Source organism: Lutra lutra, chromosome X, assembly GCF_902655055.1.
Source record: "Lutra lutra chromosome X, mLutLut1.2, whole genome shotgun sequence".
Classification (NCBI taxonomy): domain Eukaryota; kingdom Metazoa; phylum Chordata; class Mammalia; order Carnivora; family Mustelidae; genus Lutra; species Lutra lutra.
In genome coordinates, this window is record NC_062296.1 from 103,233 (window position 1) to 112,192 (window position 8,960).

General features: G+C 38.0%; 1 long non-coding RNA gene across 1 annotated transcript; it reads left to right on the forward strand.

Annotated features, from left to right (window-relative positions):
• The first annotated feature begins 864 nt into the window (after positions 1 to 864).
• Positions 865 to 8,087, forward strand: LOC125092013 (uncharacterized). The gene is made up of 2 exons (XR_007124810.1): positions 865 to 916; positions 7,994 to 8,087. It is a non-coding gene; the product is annotated as an uncharacterized LOC125092013 (long non-coding RNA).
• The last annotated feature ends 873 nt before the right edge of the window (positions 8,088 to 8,960 follow it).

Below are 8,960 nucleotides of genomic sequence, written 5' to 3' on the forward strand. Positions count from 1 at the left end.
GCTGCCTCTCCTGTCTAAATCTTATTTATTTTTCAATACCTATCTCAAATATCACTTCTTCATTTTTCATTAAAGTATATACTTCTTTTTTCACCTTTATCCATCCCCTGCAAAGGTTTACTTTTCATATTAGTATTAATTTTATTTAGTACCTATTCTTTGTGAGAGGGAATAGTGTCCTAGAAAGAGAATGAGGTTTGGAACCAGACAGTCCTGAGTTAAGAACTATGTGAAAAAATGTTCATCATCACTAGCCATCAGGGAGATTCAAATTAAAACCACATTGAGATACCACCTTACACCAGTTAGAATGGCCAAAATTAGCAAGACAGTAAACAACATGTGTTGGAGGGTATGTGGAGAAAGGGGAACCCTCTTACACTGTTGGTGAGAATGCAAGTTGGTGCAACCACTTTGGAGGACAGTGAGGAGATTCCTCAAGAAATTAAAAATAGAGCTTCCCTATGACCCTGCAATTGCACTACTGGGTATTTACCCCAAAGAAACAGATGTAGTGAAAAGAAGGGCCATCTGTACCCCAATGTTTATAGCAGCAATGCCCACGGTCGCTAATCTGTGGAAAGAACCAAGATGCCCTTCAACCGACGAATGGATAAGGAAGATGTGGTCCATATACACTATGGAGTATTATGCCTCCATCAGAAAGGATGAATACCCAACTTTTGTATCAACATGGACGGGACTAGAAGAGATTATGCTGAGTGAAATAAGTCAAGCAGAGAGAGTCAACTATCATATGGTTTCACTTATTTGTGGAGCATAACAAATAGCATGGAGGACAAGGGGAGTTAGAGAGGAGAAGGGAGTTGAGGGAAATTGGAAGGGGAGGTGAACCATGAGAGACTATGGACTCTGAAAAACAATCTGAGGGGTTTGAAGGGGTGGGGGGTGGGAGGTTGGGGGAACCAGGTGGTGGGTATTGGAGAGGGCACGGATCACATGGAGCACTGGGTGTGGTGCAAAAACAATGAATACTGTTACGCTGAAAATGAATTTAAAAATTTTAAAAAGAAACTATGTGAACCCTAAATGTTGCCTCAATTTAGAGATTTTTAGGGCTCTATCAAAGCCTCTCTTCTTACCCCGTGTTCTCTCCTAAAGTAATATATCTGTGCTCCAAAATTTGTATTTCTAGCACAAGCCTTTACATTGGGAAATCAGGGAAGGTCAGGAGGTAACATTTAAGCTGAAACCTGAAAGTCAAGAAGGAATCAGCCACAAGAAGGTAAGAGAGAACAGAAATAAAGCCAGAATGACTGGAAGGTAGCAGAAGTGAAGAGTGGGAGGAGGAGAGATCACACCAGGTTTCTTTCTGGTCTTTAAATATTGTGAGCTCCTTCCCATTTTATGATCTTTGTACTAGCTCTCTGTGCTTGGAGTTCTATTATGTCTTATTTTATGGCCAGAGGGTCTTGCAAGACTGTGGAAGCTGGAAGGAATTTGGATTTTATTCTTTTATAACAGAAAATCATTAGAGAGGTTAGAGCAGAGCAGCGATATGATCTTATATAAGGTTTTTTTTTAATTAGCCTTATTTAGCATGCCAATACACCATCTATCCTGGTAATAAATTAATATCTGCAGTTTTAAAAATATATTGGGTAGTTTCCAAGAAAAATGCTTCTGGATGTGTACACTAATGTGTATACAGAACTATTTAAATAGGTGGCTTTATAATTTTATAGTTTTCAAATTCAGATTCTGTTACTATTCCATCAAGTTATTGAAGAATGGAATCACTTCTTTATGATTGATGATTTTAGGTAATTTGAGTGTATGGAGTAAAGGTTTCAACTTCTATTTCAGTTCCTGCAGCTACGAAGCCTGGAATTGTAGAACTGATGGTTTAGATAACCTAATCCAGTTTCCTAATTTTGTACATGAGAAATCTTCTGGTCTTGGCAAAGGTTACAAAGTTAAGAAACAATGGAGTCTGGATTACAAACCAGCTCTCATGTACTACTAGAGGATCTAGAAATGTCTGTTGGGCTAATGCTAACCCTATCTGGGAGACCTTGGTTTTACATTCCACTTAATAGGATTGAACCCTGATGTGTTATTTTGTGGTTCACAGACAAATCCAGTGACTGCTGCTTTGACTTCAAAATCATGCACATTGTTGCATTCCATCACTGATCCCCAGGACTGTTTATGCTTCTTTTCTCCTGGATATTTGGTCTTGGGCAAATTTTCTTTTTGTTTTGTGTTCAAAATGGTCCTATATCAAGAGTGCCTGTTCTCCTTTGAAATTCCAATCAGCAGAGGGAGCTAACACATTATCAATATCTACAAAATCATTGGCATTTGAGTATGGGAGAGTTCATTTTTTCTTTGTGGATAATTCCGGTCAGAGTCATCACTTTTATCCTGCTCTGTTTCTCTGAGCCATCACTGGTTCCAACACCAGGTTTGGCAAAGCAGTTCTGAGGTGTCTTTCCCACACAGCAACGAAGTTTCTCTTGGTATCAAGAACATGCCATTTATTTACATCTGCATTAGAACAATGCTTTTCATAATGTACCAAACACTTTCAGCATCCAGCTTTTGATGAATTATTGTTTCTCAGTCTAATGGCTACACATAGCCATGGTAATAAGAGGGGAAAAAAAACCCTATAGACTGTTTTAATTTAAACCTCCCGTATCTATGTGCAGCTATCAGTAATAGAATGTTTTCTGGTAAGACATTTTTCTCTCTAATTTCAAGAGCCATTTCCCAAACAACCTGCCAGATGTCAGTGGATTTTTGTTAACTTTATATACACACAGGAAATTTGTATATACAAAGGGGGTTTTCAAAGTTCCATATAATCTAATTATAGATTTCATGAATCTAATTTCTTGCTTCTCCCAGCACTGTAACAAAGTAAAGCTGATAACCCATCTCTCTTTACATATCATTTTTTTTTCTCCAGGACAACTTTCTTCTGTCACAGTGTGCCTCTAGTTTGGTTGCAGATTATAGAGGTTCATCAGATGTACCCCCATGAGTGCATCTACTCAGATTTGGCTTCTCATTTTCAAGACAATCTTCAGCAGTTACTTTAGATGCTTTACTTTTTAGGTGATGTGATATGATACTGTGAAAATGCTGGGAACATTGTTGTCAGCCATAAAGAGTTGACATCAACTCCCACCTAGAGAGCAATTTCGTTAGCCTTTTCTAAAAACCACTGAGCATCCATACATAGAAATATCTGCCCTGGTCTGGCAAAATTATCTAAGCATTTTATTTACTAAGTTGGTATATATTCCTCCTCTTGTTCTGTTATCAATTTTACCTCCCTTGGCTGTTTGACTTTTATTTTTTCTCTTTTATTCATTTATGTTTTATTTAGTTATTTATGTTTCCAAGAAACATACAGAATACTCATAAGGAAATTCTAAATTTTGTGACCATTTTATGTTTTATTTAGTTATTTATGTTTCCAAGAAACATACAGAATACTCATAAGGAAATTCTAAATTTTGTGACCATTTCACTTTTTGACTTTTATCCATTTTAGTTCTGGAGAAATTTTCTCCACTAAATTCACCAAATTTTATATTTAATGGCATGACTAACTCCAAATGGTATGTAACAGAAAAGGGCTGCTTCACAGAACATGAACATTCTAAAAAGGACCAAACCAAGGGCAAGCCTGAGGTTTGGTGCAGAACATGGAAGTGCAGCACTAACAAGACAACTCATTTTCTTCAGTTTTAAAGTTTCTAAAGGAAAACTGATGTTAGATTACAAGAAGGGCTAATTTGAATTATCTTATCTTTATAACCAAGTCAAAAATAAGGGATACTAATGACTCTGAGGTAGATATTGCTATCAGATAGTGAGTGATTAGGTTTAAGTTATAAACTGATCAAATGGAGGGAAATAAAGCACTGATTGGAAATTATCCTCCTTCAAAATTAAAGAATCCACAGTCTAACAGAGTAGCAAACCACAAGCCTGGTGTCCCTAGGTAAGAGACCTGTAACTTCACGTTTGGTTTTTTCCACCTTGGCTCAATCCCAGTTTTTCAGGATTTCGACTCTTCAAGCTTTCAGCAATTAACTAATCATTCATTGGTGGAAGGGATTGGGATTGCTTCTCTACATAAGATGACCTTTTTCGTTTTATAATGAGAGAACATCCAAGACATGTAGCTACATCTTCCGCATTCTCCAACTCTTACTTGGTGAGGATGAAGATGCCCATATAAATTATCTTCACATGTGCAGGGGTAAAAATACATCTCCAAGGCATGATCATATTGCAAGTGCATGATTTCCACCTTGGAACAGATCAAGTATGTTCTCACCTTTGAGTTTTTGTACCAGCTGTTTACACAGCACCGAAGGATGAACCTCCAGATCTGTGCACATATCTTTCTTGTAATTTGGGTCCCAACTTATATGGCCCCTCCTCAGTTGGACTCTCCATGACCACTGATCATTAAACATTTTTTCTGTTTTGTTTTCTTTACAAAATATATGCTCAAAATAATTTTTCAATGTTTACTTGTTTATTGTCTGCCCCATTTAATTTTATTCAATAATAGAACATATGAATTCCTTGCAGGAAGGAACTTTATTGCTTTTGCCCATCATTGTACCTCCTCAAGGTAGCATAGTGTTGGTGCTCAATTACAATTTGTTGAAAGAATGTATGCTAAGAAGAAGAGCTAACACTTCTCTGGTACCAAATAGTATTCTATGGTAAATATATATTACTGCATTTAATCATCTCAGTAATGCTGAAAACTAATTATTATTATTGTCAACCTCATTTTCCAGAAAAGGAAATGGAGGCTCCAAACAGCACACAAACTGAGTGGGGCCAAGGTTTGTCTATGGAGGTCTTGGTTTCCTGTCTGCCCCTCTTGCGTGAATTTCAGAAGCCCTTTAAGAGGGAATGAAAGGGGGGTAGGGAGAGGGTGGTGGGGTTATGGACATTGGGGAAGGTATGTGCTATGAAGTGTATAAACCTGGCAATTCACAGACCTGTACTCCTGGGCTAATAATACAATACATGTTAATAAAAGATAATTTTTTTTAAAAAAGAGGGAACAAAAAGAGGGGTGAGCAGTTAGTGTTGATTACCTAAATCAAACAGTCCCCAGGTCTGTACACAATCTGTTTGCTTCCCTAGTCCTCCTCCATTTCTGCTCCTGCCTCCTGGGCTTCAGTGCCTAAAAGAGATGGATAGATGGATAGATAGATAGATATAGCCCCAGGGGTACAGGTCTGTGAATTGTCAGGCTTACACATTTCACAGCACTCACCATATCCCATACCCTCCCCAATGTCCATCCCCCAGCCACCCCATCCCTACTCCCCCACCCCCCAGCAACCCTCAGTTTGTTTCATGAGATTAAGAGTCTTTTATGGTTTGTCTCCTGTTATCACCATGACTTTTATTTTGACTTCCTGAAATTAAACAGAACAGTTTAACAAACTTTTACGGAGGCGTGATGTGCTAAAAAGTATGCTAGGTACTAGAAATACATCCTCTCAAGGAATTCAAGTAGTAGACAAAATTGATTCATTAAAAACATGCAAGTAGCAATTGCACTACTGGCTATTTACCCCAAAGATACAGAAGTGGTGAAAAGAAGGGCCATCTGTACCCCAATGTCCATAGCAGCAATGGCCACAGTCGCCAAACTGTGGAAAGAACCAAGATGCCCTTTAGTGGATGAATGGATAAAGAGGATGTGGTCCATATATACAATGGAATATTATGCCTCTGTCAGAAAGGACGAATACCCAACTTTTGTATCAACATGGATGGGACTGGAGGAGATTATGCTGAGTGAAATAAATCAAGCATAGAGAGTCAATTATATGGTTTCATTTACTTGTGGAGCATAAGGAATAACACGGAGGACATGGGGAGATGGAGAGGAAAAGTGAGTTGGGGGAAATTGGAGGGGGAGACAAACCATGAGAGACTGTGGACTCTGAGAAACAAACTAAGGGATTTTTAAAACATTTTTAATTTATTTTTTAAATTTCTTTTCAGTGTAGCAGAATTCATTGTTTATGTTCCACACCCAGTATTCCATGCAATACGTGCCCCCCATAATACCCACCACCAGGTTTACCCAACCTCCCACCCCCTGCCCCTTCAAAACCCTCAGACTGTTTTTCAGAGTCCATAGTCTCATGGTTCGTTTCCCCCTCCAATTTTCCCCAACTCCCTTCTCTTTCCATCTCCCCATATCCTCTATGTTATTCCTTATGCTCCACAAATAAATGAAACTGTATGATAATTGTCTTTCTCTGCTTGACTTATTTCACTCAGTATAATCTCTTCCAGTCCCATCCATGTTGATACAAAAGTTGGGTATTCATCCTTTCTGATGGAGGCATAATACTCCATAGTGTATATGGACCACATCTTCCTTATCCATTCATCCGTTGAAGGGCATCTTGGTTCTTTCCACAGTTTGGCGACTGTGGCCATCACTGCTACGGACACTGGGGTACAGATGGCCCTTCTTTTCACTACATCTGTATCTTTGGGGTAAATACCCAGTAGTGCAATTGCAGGGTCATAGGGAAGCTCTATTTGTAATTTTCTTAAGGAATCTCCACATTGTTTTCCAAAGTGGCTGTAGCAACCTGCATTCCCACCAACAGTGTGAGACGATTCCCCTTTCTCCACATCCTCTCCAACACACGTTGTTTCCTGTCTTGCTAATTTTGGCCATTCTAACTGGTGTAAGGTGGTATCTCAATGTGGTTTTGACTTGAATCTCCCTGATGGCTAGTGATGATTAACATTTTTCTCATGTGTCTGTTAGCAATTTGTATGTCTTCATTGGAGAAGTGTCTGTTCATGTCTTCTGCCCATTTTTTGACATGATTATCTGTTTTGTGTGTGTTGAGCTTGAGGAGTTCTTTACAGATCCTGGATATCAGCCTTTTGTCTGTACTGTCATTTGCAAATATCTTCTCCCATTCTGTGGGTTGCCTCTTTGTTTTGTTGACTGTTTCCTTTGCTGTGCAGAAGGTTTTGATCTTGACGAAGTCCCACAAATTCATTTTCGCTTTTGTTTCCTTTGCCTTTGGAGACATATCTTGAATGAAGTTGCTGTGGCTGATATCAAAGAGCTTACTGCCTATGTTCTCCTCTAGGCTTCTGATGGATTCCTGCCTCACGCTGAGGTCTTTTATCCATTTTGAGTTTATCTTTGTGTATCGTGTAAGAGAATGGCTGAGTTTCATTCTTCTACATATAGCTGTCCAATTTTCCCAGCACGATTTATTGAAGAGACTGTCTTTTTTCCACTGTGTATTTTTTCCTGCTTTGTTGAAGATCATTTGACCATAAAGTTGAGGGTCCATATCTGGACTCTCTACTCTGTTCCACTGGTCTATGTGTCTGTTTTTATGCCAGTACCATGCTGTCTTGGGATCACAGCTTTGTCGTAAAACTTGAAATCAGGCAATGTGAGGCCCCCATTTTTGTTTTTCTTTTTCAACATTTCCTTAGCAATTCAGGGTCTCTTCTGATTCCATACAAATTTTAGGATTGTTTGCTCCATATATTTGAAAAATGCCAGTGGAATTTTTATCGGAATGGCATTGAAAGTATAGATTGATCTAGGCAATATAGACATTTTAACAATGTTTATTCTCCTGATCTATGAGCATGGAATGGTCTTCCATCTTTTTGTGTCTTCTTTAATTTCTTTCATGAGTGTTCTGTAGTTCCTTGAGTACAGATCCTTTACCTCTTTGGTTGGGTTTATTCCCAGGTATCTGATGGTTCTTGGTGCTATAGTAAATGGAATTGATTCTTTAATTTCCCTTTCTGTATTTTCATTGATAGAATATAAGAAAGCAACTGATTTCTGTACATTGATTTTGTGTCCTGCCACATTACTGAATTGCTGTATGAGTTCTAGTGGTTTGGGGGTGGAGTCTTTTGGGTTTTCCATATAAAGTATCATGTCATCTGAGTGTTTTGAAGGGAAGTAGAGTGGGAGATTAGGTGAGCCTGGTTTTGGGTACTAAGGAGGGAAAGTATTACATGGAGCACTGGGTGTGGTGCATAAACAATGAATCTTGGAAGACTGAAAACATAAAATTTAAAAAAAAAAAACAAACAAAATGCAAGTATAAGAGTCATTGTGTCCTGAATTTGTAACAATTCTGGTTGTAATACAATTCATATGACTTCACCTTTATGACTTTCATCTGTAAAATTATGAGGTTGTATTAGCTGATCTTCAAGATAAATTTTTATGATTTTGCTGTATTGAAATCTGTTGAAAAGTTTGCTTTAAGTGATTGCTTTTCTCTTTCTTTTTTTCATTTCATTTATATTTTTCTTTTTTAATTTAAAATCAATTAATTAATATATAATGTATTATTTGTTTCAGGGATACAGGTCTGTGATTCATCAGTCTTATATAATACCCAGTGCTCATTTGGGGAGGGTATGTGTTGTGTTGTAATGCTTTTCTCTTTCAAATTTTGCTGCATTCTAATGTTTGAAACTTGATACTGAGGAATAACACTGTTATCATTTGCTTTCTCTTGGTTGGCAGCCGCTGGCATTGATACAAATAGAAATTGTGCCATGTTTGTATTGCCCAAGGAAGGCCATACCCTAAGAAATTCTGTTCATTATAGGATCATGAAGAAGTAAATGTAAATGTCCATTCACCAAGAGTTTGGTGATTTCGTCCCAGAACCACTGGACTAAAACACTGATTCCTTGATACCAGTATATGTGTAGGGCTACATCAGAATCACCTGAAGGTGGTAGCTGTTAACATAGATTCCTGGCCTACAAAGTCACATTTTTAAGAGTGGGATAAGAGGGTCTGTATTTGTAGTAAGGGACCTAGGTGATGTAGATAAGCTTAGAAAATACTGGAAAAGACTATGAAAAACTGTTTAATCCCTCGAACTCAAATTAGGATCAGATTTAATCCTAAACTAAGATCA